At 42.3% G+C, this 20,000-nt stretch overlaps 1 protein-coding gene across 4 annotated transcripts in view; it reads left to right on the plus strand.

Annotated features, from left to right (window-relative positions):
• The window catches only part of LOC128698185 (homeobox protein OTX2-like), a 59,994-nt gene that overhangs the window by 1,599 nt on the left and 38,395 nt on the right, over nt 1-20,000 (plus strand). The gene's annotated exons all lie outside the window — the stretch shown is intronic.

The following is a 20,000-nucleotide window of genomic DNA, read 5'->3' on the forward strand; positions in this document are numbered from 1 at the left end:
CATCAGGCTCTGCCAGACTTGCTTTGTCTATACACGCTGAGAATACAAACGTCTCATTGGGTACAGAGGGTTGCGGCCTCTTACTCAGTATTTCTGTGAACTTCCGCGTGTTTAGGTGGAGCGGTTATAACCCTTTAAGCTGTACTTCTGTGACCTTTCGCGTGTTTAGGTAGAGTGGTTACAGCCCCTTAAGCTGTACTTATATGACCTCCAGCATGTTTAGGTAGATCGGTTACAGCTTCTCATTCTGTACTCTTTCTTGAAATTATCGGCACACGAACAATTCACAAATAACCCGCACTATGTGCGGGTTATTTGTGTATTGTTCCAGTCAATGTATTGTACCTTTTTGTTATCAACACACGTACACGCAGCACTGCAGCAGGCCTACTGGTCCATTGATAAATTAGACATGTGCAACTCTTGGGTATCTTTGTTGAGGATACCCAAGAGTTGCACATGTGTCTAATTTATCAACGTGTCGGTTCTCTGAACCATTCATCTACTACTGGTCCATGCTAAGCATGTCCAACTTATCCATATCCTGTCATAAACCTGTCCAACCTATTTTAACAACGTTTCGAAGTTCTCGTCACATTGACGTTACTTGAGAGACTAAGGCGTGAAACAAAAGCTTGAACTAAAGGCGTGACGTCTCGCGAAACGTTTCGATTCTGTCAGTTTGTTCATCGGCATTTTTTTTATTTTCATTCCCAGTATTTTTTAATAAATTATTATTATTATTATTATTATTATTATTATTATTATTATTATTATTATTATTATTATTGTTATTATTATAGATGCGTCTCTTATCGCTCCAACTTCTACTGGAATGCGGTTAATTGTCCGCCACTTACTGCTTAACTTGCGGCATTACCCGCGACTTTTCTCCTAACTTACGGTATTATCCGCCACCTTTCGTTTAATTTGCGGCATTATCCACGACTTTTCACCCAATATGCGGCATTCTCCAAAACTTTCGCATAATTTGCGATATTATCCGCGACTTTTCGCTTTACTTGCGGCACTGGCTGCGACATATTTTTTAACTCAACATTGCCTGCGGCTTTTCGTCTACATTGCTTTAACTCTAGCGACTTTTTGCCCGAATTGCTTCACCGTCGGCGACGTCTCGCCTAAATTGCAGCGCTGCCAGTGACACTAATTTATTCGGACATGACCGCCGCAGCTGTCTTATCCTATGGATATGGCCGCCGAGACATTGACTCAGAATGCGGGCATGGCTGCCGCAACTCTGGCTTAGCCTGCGGTCATAGGCGTCGCAACTCTAAACCTGCAGTCATAGCCGCAACTTTGGTTTAACTTGCGGTCATAGCCGTGACTTCACAGTTGCTTTGGATACTAAAAACCTCAGCAAAGATCTTTTAAAACCCGCCAATACCAGTAATATTTAAGTCACATTTCCGAGGGTTCTCATGACCTGGTTTTGGTCCCATTCTGTTTGCCTAGCAGTTCAAGGCCTATGAAGGAGGCCTAAGGCTTTTTTTTGGGGGGGGGATATAGGTTGGCGTGCCTGAACACAGGCTAGCGTGATGTTCACTGGACCCGCTTAATAATGGCTAGTAGGCTCAATGCTTTTATTTACGTTCACCAAACGTTCATCAATATCTGAAGAATGGCTTAGAGGCGCTTAAACACTGGTACGTTTCGCTGATGAAGGAGCGAAACGTATTGCTATTTTATTCAATAATTCATTACGAAAATCGGGCGACATTTCTGTTCATCTTTGAGTAAAGTCTAATTCGTCTTTCTCATTTGCGACTTTTCTCCAGGACGGACAGAAACGTCTTGTAATAATGTTTGTAGAATTACCGACAATATTAAGCCGTAACGGCTTAACAAAGCTCCTGGAGAGCGAAACGTTGCCACTTGTGTCATTTTGCCTAACAGAAACGTCTTAGTTTTTCACTTCCAGTAGTTGGAATTATTTTGTTTTAATATGTTTCATCCACGATATTGTTATTTACTGTTCACGTGAGTTCAGTATCACAGTGTTGTTGGAGTCTAACATAACTCTCAGACTACGTCGTTTCTACAAGACTGTATTGGAGCAATTCACAAATAATTCAAACTTTGGAGAGTGGAAATTTAGACGACGTTTCGGCCAGCCCTGGACCTCAGAATGTCAAGGATAGACCGAAACGCAGTTTAAGTTTTTCTCTTCAAAGTGTGGTTTAGTTTTGAATTGTTCCATCTATTGTATAGCGGGACTTTCAATTTGTGAATTGTTCCATCTACTGTACAGAGAGACTTACAATTTGTGAATTGTTCCAGCCTCTCTATAGCGAGACTCGTGCAATTTTTCTCTTGCGCGAGGCTGCAACTGGCAGATCCCACGTCAAATACATGATAAAAACGGGCAAACAATCTAGTTACTTCTGGGAGAGGACACGGGAGCAGGACGCCCACCTGGGAGACACGGGAGCAGGACGCCTACCTGGGAGCGTCGAGTCCGGAGTAGAAATCTTTGTGACAGACAACCAAGCCAGGAGAGCGAAATTTGGACTTACAGCGAGAACCTGGCAGATTCAGAGGGAAGGACTGGACTTAGCTTCAAAACGAAAGAAATAAGAGGACTTCCAATCGATGTATGACAAATTTGTACTGACAACGAGGCACAGAAAATTCCGAATCAAGAGAAAGATAGATTTTTTCTGAAAATGTTAACGAGAAGACTGAAAAGACAGACAAAGAGAGGAATATCTTGGGCAGGAAATAAAGAGAAAAAGATATAAAACTGGAACTTAGGTCGGTATTCTTATTACGTCGATAAAACAATAAACACGAGGAGCCTAAACGAAACACGTTCATAACAAGACACGAAATGAATTTAGAACGTAATAATAAATGGCTTGGGAATGAGAAACAAAATGGCCTTCGAATGGCTCGTCAATACGTGGAAACTTTAGCAACAGAATTGCAAGGCGAGAACTTTTAGCGTGGCTCCAGCGACAGGTAAATTTCACAAGACAGCCTCAAGGAATGTGTGCTTCCGAAAGATACCAAACTTTGTTATAAATAGCGTCGAGGACAAGTGGGCGATGTAGATGACCGTGTCTGCTAAATCTACATCGAATTATGTCGAAGAGGCAACTGTGCGTTGCTTAAGACACTAAGTGAGGTGATGCAATAAGAGCATAATAACTTAATAAGATTTAACCCTTGAAGTATATACTTCTAACAATTTCCTCGTCTGTAATAACCGGATGCGTTGTACCCGGGGTCTATTACAATATGTTAGGTAAAAGGGCACATGTGCAACTAATGCGACATTTTACTGTGGCGACGTTTCGGTCTCCAGGAGCTTTGTCAATACAGGGGTACAGAGGTATATAAAATCAAGAACAACAAGACACAATACCGTGACTGGAACAATATACAAGTAACTCGCACATGGGAGACAAAACTTATGACGACGTTTCGGTCTGACTCGGACCATTTATTGTTAACTGAAGAACATAAACAGAGTAGCAATTATTGACGTGACAGTGATGCTTATAACAACTCTATTTCACGACGCAAACCACGAGGATTCCTCACAAGAATGAACCTCCAAGAAGCCAAATTTCTATCTGAGCGAGGTATTGACACTGGGGGTCTTGTGTTACCAGTACCTACACCCGGCAGGTTATTTCTACTCCCCAGCGTCATATGGCTTCCTTATGGAGAGATGGCATTCTCCTGGCTCCATTACTCTCTCTCTACTGCTGGTGTGTACTGGCACACATGCATATTTTATATAACCTGCTGACAGGAAATATTTTGTTGGGTGGATTTTGTTTCGGACAACTCGGAACGATAGTTTATATATATTTAAATATATATATATATATGTCGTGCCGAATAGTTAAATTGGTCAATTAGCAAGAACTCATTTAAAATTAAGTCCTTTTTTAAAAAAATCATATACGTTTAAAGGTTTTTTCATTTATATTAATGTAAAAATTAATAATTTTGTACCAAAAGAATCTAATCCAACTAATCCAACTAAATATAGTTTAGATAAGTTTACAATAATATAATAATAAACAAACACAATGAAATATATTTTTTTCGTTAGGTTCGGAATGATTTTTGCGAAATTATTACATACGCAAATTTTTGCTTGCCTTATTCGGCAAGAAGAGCGTTACTGTTTAAGCCAAAATCGCAAGTTTTACCTATTCGGCACGATATATATATATATACATATATATATATATATATATATATATATATATATATATATATATATATATATATATATATATATATATATATATATATATATATATATATATATATATATATATATATATATATATATATATATGCGAAATAGCTGGGCATTGAATGATCCCGACGGGTAATGTGTTATTCAGGAATGATCTTTGTGTGTGTTAATTATTCAGCACACCACTGACTCGCCGCTATTATGCTATATATTGTCAGTAAACTGTTATAGTTCGTGTTGGGTCGACTGAACTCCTGCTGGTGTTGGCGAGTGTTACCATGCATGTGTCAGCCTTGGAAATGCATCGGTTAGTTTTATAAATAGGTTAGGTACGAGATTGAAAATTAGTGTATTAGGGGGGATGGTAGGAGCGGCAGAGGTGCCTTGTATGTGTATTATGAGGAATCAGGCACGGGTGTGTACACATGGATACGTACATTCGTGTGCGCTCTGGACGTGACTGTAGGAAAGCTGAGATGAACTCAAAAGAGGACAACTATGTGTAATAAACAGATGGAGAAATAATAACCAGAAAAAATGTTCAATACCTCCAACTCACTCACACACTCTTCCAACTCACTCACACACTCTTCCAACTCACTCACACACTCTTCCAACTCACTCACACACTCTTCCAACTCACACACTCTTCCAGCTCATTCACACACTCTTCCAACCCACTCACACACTTCCAACGCACTCACACACTCTCCCAACCCACTCACACACTTGCAACTCACTCACACACTCTCCCAACCCACTCACACACTTGCAACTCACTCACACACTCTCCCAACCCACTCACACACTCTTCCAACCCGCTCACACACTTTCCCAACCCACTCAAACACTCTTTCAACCCGTTCACACACTCTCCCAACCCACTCACACACTCTTCCAACCCACTCACACACTCTCCCAACCCACTCACACACTCTTCCAACCCGCTCACACACTCTCCCAACCCACTCACACACTCTCCAACTCACTCACACACTCCCAACCCACTCACACACTTCCAACCCACTCACACACTCTCCCAACCCACTCACACACTCTTCCAACCCGCTCACACACTCTCCCAACTCACTCACACACTCTTCCAACTCACTCACACACTCCCAACCCACTCACACACTCTTCCAACCCGCTCACACACTCTCCCAACCCACTCACACACTCTTCCAACCCGCTCACACACTCTCCCAACACACACACACACTCTGCCAACACACACACACACACACTTTCCCAACTCACACACACACACTGCCAGCTCCTGGGATGGAGCAACAGGCCTACTGCAATATTCCCAGTTTAAACTTCGCTTAACCCGTCACTATCTGCAACTAAGCAATTGATTCTACTTATTTGCCACCTCTCCCTAGACCACATATCAATTACCCCCTAATGATCTATGCGAATGACCGCATATGTCAAGGGGCGCGGCTGGTTATCGTTAATTGAAGGCTGCCGTTCTGATTTTCGGTAATTTAGTCAATCGTCGTAAATCACGGCGCGTGTGTCGGGCGGGGGCCCTGCGGGCTGCGGCGGCGGCGATTCTGCGGTGATTGATGGCGCAGTTGAAATGGATGTTGTTGTTGTTTTTGTTGTTGTTCAGTTGGTGGTTTCGAATGCTGTTCGGAAGTGTTTGTTTTCCGTGTGTAACTGATGGCTTCTTTGTGTCGTATGTGAGAATTTTGTTCGTGACCTTGAGTTCGTATGTAATGAGTTCGTGTGCGACTCTTTCGTACTGGACTTCATGCGTAGGTTCTTATTCTGTATTCATTTTATTCGTACGTTCATATTCTGAACGTGATAATTTCGTAAACTCTGTTTTAGGAATATATATATATATATATATATATATATATATATATATATATATATATATATATATATATATATATATATATATATATATATATATATATATATATATATATATATATATATATATATACATATGTGTGCATGTGTGTGTCTGTCTGTCTCGTGCCGAATAGGTAAAACAGGTCAGTTAACAAGAACTCATTTAAAATTAAGTCATTTCTAAAATTTTCTCTTATACGTTTAAAGATATATTTTTTCCTTTAATGTTTATGTAAAAATTTACAATTTACTGAAATTATTATTATTATTATTATTATTATTATTATTATTATTATTATTATTAGTATTATTATAATTATTATAATATATATATATATATATATATATATATATATATATATATATATATATATATATATATATATATATATATATATATATATATATATATATATATATATATATATATATATATATAATATATAATAATAATAACAGTTTCAGTCCTTAATCAATACTGGATACAATTTGAAAAAAAAAATATGAAACTAGGAAGTAAAGGTCGCTACCAAAGCTACAGTTGTGTCGGTCCGACCTAGACCATATAATGTAGATGATTGGTTCAGAGAACCGACAAGTTCATAAATTAAACACATGGGCAACACTTGGGTATCTTTAATGAGGAAACGTTTCGCCACACAGTGGCTTCATCACTCCATACAAAGGAGAATGACGAAGAACGGTTCTTTACCATTCTCCTTTGTATGGAATGATAAGCCCGATGATACCCAAGACTGATGATACCCAAGACTGATGATACCCAAATGTTGCACATGTGTCTAATTTATCAACCATATAATGAACTGAATTGCAGTTCAGGCATGGCCGAAACGTCGTCTAAGTTGTGGGTTAATAGTGAGCAAAAATTATTTTGCTCACTATTAAGTCTCTGACCGAAATAATGACGAGTGTTTTAGGTCGTGATTCTCAGCTCAGCTCTTGATAACGTAAGACCATGAAAGTTAAGACGTATGTGCAACATCTGGATATCTTTATTGTAGACGTTTCGCCATCCAGTGGCGAAACGTCTACAATAAAGATATCCAGATGTTGCACATGTGTCTTAACTTTCATATTGTCGGTATTTTATACCTTTCTTGCACAACATAAGACCATATGAAAGAAGGAGCACTGCAGCAGGCCTACTGGCCCATGCTAGGCTAGTCCAACTTACATCTATCTATACACCTGTCTAATATTATTCAGAGAGAGAGAGAGAGAGAGAGAGAGGGAGAGAGAGAGAGAGAGAGGTAGTCCAGTTTCATTTCATCTCCAATTTGTGAGATAGTTGTGAACTGTTCCAGCCACTGTATTGCGACTTTTATTCTTCAAATATCTGTGTTTTAATTAACAAAACACACACACACACACACACACACACACACACACACACACACACACACACACACACACACACACACACACACAAACACACACACACACACACACAGGTATCCTTTTCATTAAAGCGTTCCTACAATCAGCGGCATCATCAGTCCAATACAGAGAATAATGATGGAGAATATCAAAATGGAGGTTGAAGGGATCAGTCCCTCAACTTAGAGATGCTGAGTTATAACATCAACAGCATATAATACCGGGTATCTGGTATTGTTATGCATCTGGTATTATGTGGGTATCTTCAATTCAAGATACCCAGATGTGTATACCATTCATATACAGGACTCGCAGCAATGGTTTTAAGTTGGAAAAATTCAGATTCAGGAAGGATATAGGAAAGTACTGGTTTGGTAATAGAGTTGTGGATGAGTGGAACAAACTCCCAAGTACCGTTATAGAGGCCAGAACGTTGTGTAGCTTTAAAAATAGGTTGGATAAATAAATGAGTAGATGTGGGTGGGTGTGAGTTAGACCTGATAGCTTGTGCTACCAGGTCGGTTGCCGTGTTCCTCCCTTAAGTCAATGTGACCTGACCTGACTAGGTTGGGTGCATTGGCTTAAGCCGGTAGGAGACTTGGACCTGCCTCGCATGGGCCAGTAGGCCTTCTGCAGTGTTCCTTCGTTCTTATGTTCTTCTTATGTTCTTATACAACATCTGGGCATGTTTATGTGTTAATGTTGGTAGAAACATTGCAAATATGTTAGGTAAAAGAACACAAGTACAACTTATGTGGCATTTTATTGGCAACGACTTGGCAAAGCTAGAGAGCGAAACTTTGCCACAATAAATTGTTGCATTAATTGCACATGTGTCGTTTTACCTAACATAGGTATGTTTATTTTGTAGATGAATCGCCAGCCAGCGGTATTATCGGTACACCTGAAAATTGGTATAGTGATACAGACAAGAGACATGTGCAGATTAGGACATTTATTAGAGGACACGTCTCGCCGACACGTCTCGTCACCAGTGTCTTCTTCAGTCCTAATGCTCGTCTTCTCTGTATTAAGACTGAAGAAGCCACGAGTGGCGAAACGTTTCCTCTGATAAATGTCCTGATGAGTGAGTGTGATAATGGTTTATAATATCTACAAGTTAATTAGTAAGACACTCGTGCAACAGTTAAGTATCTTTATTCCGAAACGTTGCGCCTGCACAGCAGGCTTCTTCAGTCCAGTATATAAGTGCTTTTTTCCATATTAGTGGTATAATACAGGGACATAAACGGAAGTCTGCAACGGAGGCGGTCATCAGTCCCTCAGCCGTACAGACCTGTATACAGAGAACTTAAGATGGAGTAATCAGTCCCTCAGTCTAGCAGAAAGTGTTTAATAATGTATTATTATTATAATTATTACCAAGGGCTAAACCCACAAGGGTCATACAGCGTTCGGTACTGTAGTCTCGATGAATCTGAAGCAGAGAGATAATGTGTCGGGTTCATCAGCCTTGATAAAAGACTGATCGACTGAGCACAACACAGGGGTTCAACTGTCCCTCTTAGATGTTCCTGTACTAATGAAATACATCTCTGTCTCTGTCTCTGTCTGTCTCTCTCTCTCTCTCTCTCTCTCTCTCTCTCTCTCTCTCTCTCTCTCTCTCTCTCTCTCTCTCTCTATCTCTCTCTCTCTCTCTCTCTCTCTCTCTCTCTCTCTCCATCTTCTACACAGAGCAGCAGCAACCATTACAGCAAATTAGAGCCATAACTCGCGGCGGGATCCGACCCGGGAGTCACGCATATCAATTATTTATCGATCAGCTGAGCCAGACTGGATGGCACACCTCACCTGCCAGTTAATTACCCCTACAACATGCATTACCCTGCCTTTACCTGCCTGTCTCTTGGAATACATTACAGGTGTGTGTGCGAGAGAGAGAGAGAGAGAGAGAGAGAGAACACAAGAATGAAGGAACACTGCAACAGACCTACTGGTCCATGCTAGACAGGTCCCCCTCTGCTGCCTGGAGTTTACCTGGAGAGAGTTCCGGGGGTCAACGCCCCCGCGGCCCGGTCTGTGACCAGGCCTCCTGGTGGACCAGAGCCTGATCAACCAGGCAGTTACTAAATCAGTACTTCCCTATATTCTTTCTAAGTCTAATTTTGTCCAGCTGGAATTCATTACTGCGAGTCTTAGTCTTGATTGCATTCAGAACTGACAGATGGATCAGTAAAACACTTGTGTAACACTTAAGTGTCTTTTTCTCTGAATTGTTTTGCCTGCACAGCAGGATTCTTCAGTCAGATGTAAATGTGGCTGAATATGGAGACAGCAGAAGTAGTGGAAAAATAAGTATGATGTGATCTGTCATCAGTCTTGAAGTTGTGAGGTGATCAGTCCCTCAACCTTGAGAAGTGTGCGGTTCTATAGTCTTCAAAAGTGTCGGGTGAGAGAGAGAGAGAGAGAGAGAGAGAGAGAGAGAGAGAGAGAGAGAGAGAGAGAGAGAGAGAGAGAGAGAGAGAGAGAGAGATTTTGTACGTCTGACGTACATCTCAGAGAGGAAGAGGACCTCGCTGAGTATCAAAGAAAATTGAATGCTTGAAAAAAAAAATATATATATATGTATTTACAATTAAGGTTGGAGTACACAACCACTTCCTTAGAGTCTCCTATCCTTGCTTGAAACGACAGAACTCGTAAAAACACGTTCATCGCTTGAGTATTGGAACATGTGATGCGCTCGATTCATTATCAACATCTTGTCGATTATGACGGGCAACGACGTTTCTCGATTCTCCGTCTTCCTATTTTGATTGAAGAAAAAAAAAAAAAGGCAGAACATTGTCTTCCGGCCTTTTCTATTCCTCTCCTTCCCCACTTGTGACTTGTTGCTCTGAATCCAAGGCGGATATGCCTTTTGTATGGGGAGGTTTTGGCGAATTAATTAAATAATGTGTCGTCGTTTCGGAAAGATTATTAATGAAAAAGCAAGTAGAGAACTTAGTAGGTGTTTCCTTTTTGTTAATTTTTCGGACGAAAATTAGAATTGCACAGTTTAGGCGGCTTAAAAAAAATTCGTCCAGGGCTACATTTGTAGTAGTTTTTAATTTTATTTAGGACAATAAGACGTAAACATCAGTGTGATTGACGTTTTCTCTCACACAGAAGCTTTCGTGAAATTGTGGCTAAATTAGTAATTGGTAGGCGAGGCGTCAGGTATTGATCAAGTTGCTCTGTTGCTTGCTTTCTTGGGGAGACGTATTTCCACTTCTCAGATTCCAATCCTGAGTTTTCGTTCCGAAACATCGTCGTTAAGTAACTCTTGGTTAATTATTTAGAGTTAATCATGATTTAGTGATATTGTTATCTCTTTAAAGTGAATTGCTGTAATTGTTATTATTCTGATGTTTAGGGTGGATTATTAGTGGTTAATATGATTTGTTAAAAGTAATTACTTATCATTATTGTTGTCCCAGCCTCTCTGTTGCCTCTGTATTGCACTCTGTTGCACTCTGTTGCACTCTGTTGCCACTCTGTTGCATTCTGCTGCACTCCTGTTGCACTCTGTTGCACTCCTGTTGCACTCTGTTGCACTCTGCTGCACTCTGTTGCACTCTGTTGCACTCTGTTGCACTCTGTTGCACTCTGCTGCCACTCTGCTGCACTCCTATTTGCTCTGTTGCACTCTGTTCATGCACTCTGTTGCCACTCCTGTTGCACTCCTGTTGCACTCTGTTGCCACTCTGTTGCACTCCTGCTGCCTCTGTTGACCACTCTGCTGCACTCTGCTACTTTTTACTCCTGTTGCTTACTCTGTTGCACTCTGCTGCACTCTATTTGCCACACTCTGTTGCACTCTGTTGCACTCTGTGCACTCCTGTTTGCACTCTGCTGCACTCTGTTGCCACTCATGTTTGCACTCTGCTGCACTGCTGTTTGCCACTCTGTTTGCACTCTGTTGCACTCTGTTTGCACTCTGCTGCCACTCTGTTGCTTTACCTCTGTTGCACTCTGCTGCACTCTGTTGCACTCTGTTGTTGCCACTCTGCTGCCACTCTGGTTGCCACTGCTGCCTCTGTTGCCACTCTGTTTGCTACTCTGTTGCACCTCCTGCTGCACTCTGTTGCACTCTGACTTGCCACTCTGCTGCACTCTGTTGCACTCCTATTTGCACTCTGGTTGCCCACTCCTGTTGTGCCACTGCCTGCTCTCTGTTTTGCACTCTGTTGCAGCTCCTGTTTGCACTCTGTTGCGCTCTGCTGCACTCTGTTGCACTCTGTTGCCTCTGCTGCTGCGCTCCTGTTGCCTCTGTTGCGCTCCTGTTTGCACTCTGACTTGCGCTCTTGTTGCACTCTGGTTGCCACTCTGCTGCCACTCCTGTTGCACTCCTGCTGCCTTGCATGCTGTTACCTCTGTTTTCACTCTTGCTGCCACTCTGTTTGCACTCCTGTTGTTTCACTCTTGTCTTGCACTCACGCCTTCACTCTCCCTTCACTCCCTTCATCGTCGATCATACTGCCATATCATCATCATCATCATCATCGTCCATCTGTCATCCATCATCGTGGTTCAGTATCTGTCAAATGACTATCATCGTGCAATCTACTATCGTCATCATCTGATCCATCGTCATCGTCATCGACTCCTCTCCAAATCATCATCAAATCCATGCCTACTCCCGTCCATCGTCCATCCGTATCCGTCACTCCCTCTGCTCCAAAAATATATCATCACTCGGCTCCATCATCCATCTCCATCATCCCATCATCATCCATCATCCATCGTCATCCCATCCCATCCAAATCCGTGCACTCCCCATCATGTTCCATCCCATCCATCCCATCCATTCCATTCCATCATCATAAATCCTCCCCTCATCATCCATCATCATTCCATTCCCCATCCATCCATCATCATCCATCCATCGTATAAATCCTGTCCATCCATTCCCATCCCCGTCCATCATCGTCCCCATCCCATCCCATCCATCCGTCACTCCATCCATTCAAATCGTCCCTCCTCCCCTGTCCCTCCCTCCTCCCTCCCCTCCCTCCCTCCTCCCTGCCTCCCTTCCTCCCTCACTCCCTCACTCCCTCCTCCCCTCCCCTCCTCCCCTCCTCACTCCCTCCTCCCTCCCCTCACTCCCTCCTCCCTCCCTCCTCCCTCCCCATCCCCTCCTCCCTCCCATCCTCCCTCCTCCAATCTAAGTCCGTCCGTCCTCTGTCCCGTCATCATCCCCGTCCATCCCGTCCCTCCTCCCATAATCATCATCCCATCATCATCCCATCCATCCCATCCAATCCTCATCCTCCGACTGCAAGCCATCCATGTCACTCCGATAAATCAATCATCCCGTCCATCCCATCCTCCCATCCATCCGTCCGATCCCCTCCGTCCCGTCCTCCATCCCATCCCTGCCATCCCATCCTCCCATCCATCCATCCCATCCGTCCTCATCATCCCCTCTATAAAAATCCCCTGAATCATCCCCGTCATCAAATGCCCATCCATTAAAGCCCCCGTCCATCCCGTCCTCCGATCCTCCCTATAAATGAAATCCCTCGTACTCCCTCCGTCCCATCCGTCACTCCCATCGTCCTCTGATAAAATCCCTCCCGTCCCATCATCGTCCCATCCCATCACTCCATCCCATCCCATCATCTCCCTCCCATCACTCCCATCCCATCACTCCATCCCATCCCATCCATGCATCCTCCTCCTCCCTCCCTCCTCCAACACAACAGCCAGACGTTACATTCTTCACTTCCTCAAAGACGTCATTGTGCTAGAAAGAACCCATTCCTATTATTAATTTGGCTGACACATAAGAAGTCAACATCAGTTACGAAAATATTACCTGAAAAAAAATTTCCCTCTATTACGTAAGTTGCAATTCTTCTAAAAAAAAGGAGGGGAAGGGCCGACCCGGCCTCCAACAGAATGAGGTCATTGGATGCACCCATTTCAAATGCCTTTTTTGGGGAGGATGCACCCTAAGTATTTCCCTCATCCATGTTTTCCCCTTTTTTCTTTTTTTCCAAAATTTCCCTATTCTACATTTTTCCAATTTTTCTATTTTTCCTGTTTTAACTTCTATTTTCCCTCCCTTTTCTTCCTCTTCCATTTTCCCTTTCCCCTCCCCTCTTGTTCTATTTTTTCCCCTCTTTTTCTTACTTTTCCTCTCATTCTTTTCCCCTTTTTCATGTTGTTTCATATTCCGCACAGAAGATATCTAGGGATACCTTTATTTGAGGGATACCTTTATTTGAGGGATAGCTTTATTTGAGGGATATCTTTGAGGGATACCTTTATTTGAGGGATATCTTTGTTTGACGGATACCTTTGTTTGGGGGAGGGTACTTTTGTGAGGATACCTTTATTTGAGAGATACCTTTATTTGAGAATACCACCTTTAAATGAGGATACCTGCGTTATTTGGGGATATCTTTGTTTGAGGATACCTTTATTTGCAGGGATACTTTTATTTGAGGATACCTTTGTTTTGAGGATACGTTTGTGAGGGATGCCTTTATTTGAGGATATGTATCTTTGTTTTGAGGATACACCTCTATTTGAGGATACCTTTATTTGAGGGATACCTTTGTTTGAGAGATACCTTTATTTGGGGGAGGGATACCTTTGTGGATCATATGTCTGTTTTAGGGATATCTTTATTTGAGGATACCTTTATTTTGAGGATACCTTTATTGAGGTTGCAGCCACTGTTTGAGGATACTGCACTGCTGGGACCTGTTGCAGGACCTACCTGTGGAATCCTACCTGCGGAGTAATCCCTAAACTGAAGGTAACCCCTCGAGGTATTTCTCACACGAGGAATATCTGCAGAGATTCGTAACTGAAAGTATCCCTATACAGAAGATATAACTCGAAGTATCCCTACATTAAGGTATCCCTAAAGTGAAGGCATCCCTAAACTGAAGGTATCCCTTGAGGTATCCCTAAACTGGAGGTGTCCCTAACAGGAGGAATACCTGGAGAGATTACATAATTGAAGGTATGCCTCTACCAAGGGGTATCCCTCCCATAGCTTCAGTGGAAGCGCTGCCTTAGGGGCTCTTGATCCGAGAGACCGGAGCAACACTCCCTCTCCCGGATCAAAACCTGTTTGCCTCCCATGCCTCCAGGTGCTCCCGTGACCCGGTTATATTATTATTATTATTATTATTATTATTATTATTATTATTATTATAATCAAGGGGGAGTGCTAAACCCGTAGGATTATACAGCGCCTGTGGGGGGATGTGGAAGGTATTCAGGCTTAATTCAGGGAACTGGAGCACAGATCCAATTCCCTGGATCAAGAGCCCCTCACCAGCATCAAGGAACCTTCTTTGAGGGGCTTCCGGTTATAGACGTGAGAACCGTTGCTAAAATTGTTTGTTTGTTTGTTCTTCCCGTTGCTGTGTTTGTTGGTGCAGGTGTTTGTTCTTGTTTTGGCTAGTCCTGGTTAGTGGCTCTAGTAGCTGTGCTACCACAACTACCAGCACTACCACGACAACCAGCACTACCACAACTACCAGCACTACCACAACTACCAGCACTACCACAACTACCAGCACTACCACAACTACCAGCACTACCAGCACTACCAGCACTACCACAGCTACCAGCACTACCAGCACTATCACAACTATCTGCACTACCACCACTACCACCACTACCACCACTACCACAGCTACCACCACTACCACCACTATCCCAACTACCAGCAATCACTACCACAACTGTCAACACTGCCACAACTACCAGCACTCACTACCACAACTATCAGCACTACCACAACTACCAGCACTCACTACCACAACTACCAGCACTCACTCCGACAACTATCAACACTACCACAACTACCAGCACTCACTACCACAACTGTCAACACTACCACAACTACCAGCACTCATTACCAGAGCTGTCAACACTACCACTACTATCAACACTACCACAACTACCAACACTCACTACCACAACTGTCAATACTACCACAACTACCAGCACTCATTACCACAACTATCAGCACTACCACAATTATTAAAGAAACCCACTTCCACATGTACCAGCGCAATCACAACTACCAGCACATCCGCTACTACTGTCACACCAAAACAAACTACCAACACAAAATAACCACAACTACCAACACTCACTACCACCTCTACCAACACTACCAAAACTACCACAACTACCACCGTCCCCATCCTAATTAGCATAACACTAAGAGCAAGCAACGTTATCGACTACAGGATTAGTACCAACAGTAACAGGAGGCGCTACCGTTGTTCCGTGGGACAACAGATACACACACGGGGGAGTTTCCCCTGTTCCCACATCCAAGAATAGACACCTGGCTCTCCACGCCCATTGTGGGCGTGGTTGTGAGTGTGGTCGTGGGCGTGGGGAGGTTTACAGAAGAATGTTGTGATCACAGTAGCGTTGCTGGAACAATTCAGTTACAATACAATGACTGGAACAAATCACAGTTACAGTACCGTGGTAGGAACAATTCTTAGTTACAGTACCGTAGTTGGAACAATTCACAGTTACAATACAGTGGCAGGAACAATTCTTAGTTACAGTACCGTAGTTGGAACAATTCACAGTTACAATACCGTGGCTGGAACAATTCACAGTTACAATACCGTGGCAGGAGCAATCCTTAGTTACAGTTCCGTGGTTGGAACAATTCACAGTTACAATACAGTGGCTGGAACAATTCAGTGTTTCAATACCGTGGCTGGAACAATTCATTGTTACAATTCCTTGGTCGGAACAATTCATTGTTACGATGCCATGGTTGGAACAATTCATAGTTACAATACCGTGGCTGGAATAATTCACGATACCATTGCTGGAACAATTCGCACAGTAAAAATACCGTGGCTGGAACTAGTTTCAAACAGAGAATATTTTGCCATAGGCTGAACAATTCACAAAACTGCAATACCATGACTAGAACAATACACAATAAGTTCGCTGGAACAGTTTACAATAATTTCGCTGGAACAATTCACAGTAATTTTGCTGGAACAATTCACAATAATTTCGTTGGAACAAATTGCAATAATTTTACTGGAAAAAAATCACAATAGGTACTGGAACAATTCACAATAATTTTATTGGAACAATTCACAATAATTTCACTGGAACAATTAACAATAATTTCACTGGAACACTTTACAATAGTTTCGCTGGAACAATTCACAAAACTACAACACCGTGACTGGAACAAGTCGCCAATAACCCACACTTTGAAGACGATATTTTAGATGTTTCGGCCCGTGTTGGACCATTATCAGACTGTAAGTTAATAAAGTTTCAATACGGTCCGAAACGTCGCGTACACCTCTCTCTCTCTCTCTCTCTCTCTCTCTCTCTCTCTCTCTCTCTCTCTCTCTCTCTCTCTCTCTCTCTCTCTCTCTCTCTCTCTCTCTCTCTCTCTCTCTCTCTCTCTCTCTCTCTCTCTCTCTCTCTCTCTCTCTCTCGTCTAACTATTAGCCTGGATGTGATGAATGGTTTGAAAAACCGACAAGTTGAAGATTGAGACACTTATGCTGCATAAGTGTCTCAATCTTCAACTTGTCGGTTTTTCAAACCATTCATCACAACTGTCAGACACTGCAGCATCATGGGATCTTGTTACAAAGAATTCTTCAACACTTGTTCAACCTTTGGACGAAGACCTACTTCGACTAGTGGATGGTACCACTATGACCCCGCCTCCGCCTGCTTCACCTCACCTCACTACAGTATATAAGCCACGTCTACGGCCCTATGCTGTACATTCTACAAGATTGATGGACTGAACACATCGACTCCAGGCTGAGGGACTGATTACCTCATACTCCTCCTCTTACGCCTTCCTCTTTGTATTGGACTGATGAAGCCACTGTGTGGCGAAACGTTTCCTGAATAAAGATTCCCATATGCTGCATTATTAGCCTGGAGTTAGTTAGAGGTCAAATTTCGCCTATAAAAGCCATACTGCCAACAACAGTAAAAAAAAAAGTTCCAGAACAAACTTTTATTGGGAGGCAACGTTTCTCCCTGCTGCAAACTGATGAGCAAGACGTGTGCAACACCTGGGTGTCTTTACTGTGTGCAATAAAGACACACAGGTGTGTTTGGACACATAACTTCGCACGAAATGGAAATAGTTCCGGTGTGTCAGGTCCATCGCTATTTTTTTTCACTCTGGTAAGAAACATTATCACGGACAAGCTGGTGGTAGGGGACTATCACGGACAAGCTGGTGGTAGGGGACTATCACGGACAAGCTGGTGGTAGGGGACTATCACGGACAAGCTGGTGGTAGGGGACTATCACGGACAAGCTGGTGGTAGGGGACTATCACGGACAAACCGGAGGGAGGGGACTTTCACGGACATGTTGGTGATAGGAGACTATCACGGACAAGCTGGTGATAGGAGACTATCACGGACAAGCTGGTAATAGGAGACTATCACGGGCAGGAGCCAGAGGTTTCGCCCAGGCTGTATAAACTGTACAAGCAGTCGTAACAACGAAGTAACGGTCGAAACAACGTAGTAACTGTCGAAACAACGTAGCAACAGTCGAAACAACGTAGTAACGGTCTAAACGAATTAACGGTCGAAACAACGTAATAACGGTCGAAACAACGTAGTAACAGTCGAAACAACGAAGTGACGGTCGAAACAACGTAGCAACAGTCGAAACAACGTAGCAACTGTCGAAACAACGAAGTAACGGTCGAAACAACGTAATAACGGTCGATACTACGTAGAAAGGTCGAAACAACGTAGTAACGGTCGAAACAACGTAGTATTGGTCGAAACAGCGTTGTAATGGTGTAGCAACGTTGTATTATTTCTAACAACGAACAAAATTATGATTGAAATTAAGACACATGTGCAACATCTGGGTATCTTTATTGTAGACGTTTCGCCATCCAGTGGCTTTATCAATACAAATTCCAGGACATAACTTGAAGACAGTAGAACTATGTACAGAAGATGAGGTAATCAGTCCCTCAACCTAGCAGTAGGTGCGAAGAGCACCGTAGTCGTGGAGAATCTCCACGACTACGGTGGTCTTGTGATGCAGTTCAGACAGTCTTCGTGGAGAATCTCCACGACTACGGTGCTCTTCGTGGAGAATCTCCACGACTACGGTGCTCTTCGTGGAGAATCTCCACGACTACGGTGCTCTTCGTGGAGAATCTCCACGACTACGGTGCTCTTCGTGGAGAATCTCCACGACTACGGTGCTCTTCGTGGAGAATCTCCACGACTACGGTGCTCTTCGTGGAGAATCTCCACGACTACGGTGCTCTTCGTGGAGAATCTCCACGACTACGGTGCTCTTCGTGGAGAATCTCCACGACTACGGTGCTCTTCGTGGAGAATCTCCACGACTACGGTGCTCTTCGTGGAGAATCTCCACGACTACGGTGCTCTTCGTGGAGAATCTCCACGACTACGGTGCTCTTCGTGGAGAATCTCCACGACTACGGTGCTCTTCGCACCTACTCCTAGGTTGAGGGACTGATTACCTCATCTTCTGTACATAGTTCTCCTGTCTTCAAGTTATGTCCTGGAATTCGTATTGATAAAACCACTGGATGGCGAAACGTCTACAATAAAGATACCCAGATGTTGCACATGTGTCTTAATTTCATTTTGTCGGTATTATATACCATTCTTGCACAAAATTATGATTGCGCTTACGATATTACGAGTGATATTACCAACGATACTTACGATATTACGACTAATATTACCAACGATACTTACGATTTATGACTAATATTACCTACGATACTTACGATATTATGACTAATATTACCTACGATACTTACAATGTTACGACTAATATTACCAACGATACTTACGATATTATGACTAATATTACCAACGATACTTACGATTTATGACTAATATTACCTACGATACTTACGATATTATGACTAATATTACCTACGATACTTACAATGTTACGACTAATATTACCAACGATACTTACGATATTATGACTAATATTACCAACGATACTTACGATATTACGACTAATATTACCAACGATAGTTACGATATTACGACTGATATTAACAGCGATACTTACGATATTACGTCTAATATTACCTACGATACTTTCGATATTACAGATATTACATCATTTTGCGCTGTTACTTTTTGTATTTCGTTATTGCACTTGTACGATATTATCGTTACTTTTACAGTTGATATTGCTATCGTTATGTATATTACTATCGTTATTACGGCTAATATTACTTTGATATTATTTTTAATTATTATTATTATTTCTTTGATATTGCTGTTACATTTGATATTATCATCGTTATTAAACATAATATAACTATCGTTACCAACATTTAATATTACTATCATTATTACTCCTGTTATTACACTGACGTTATTAGTTTCACTTCCGTTTTATTCCACATCCTGTGTTACGTTATATATTTGTTACGTATCATTATTAACGTCATTTTTAGTGTTAGGATTTACATTACCGT

This window comes from Cherax quadricarinatus, chromosome 63 (genome assembly GCF_038502225.1).
Source record: "Cherax quadricarinatus isolate ZL_2023a chromosome 63, ASM3850222v1, whole genome shotgun sequence".
NCBI lineage: Eukaryota > Metazoa > Arthropoda > Malacostraca > Decapoda > Parastacidae > Cherax > Cherax quadricarinatus.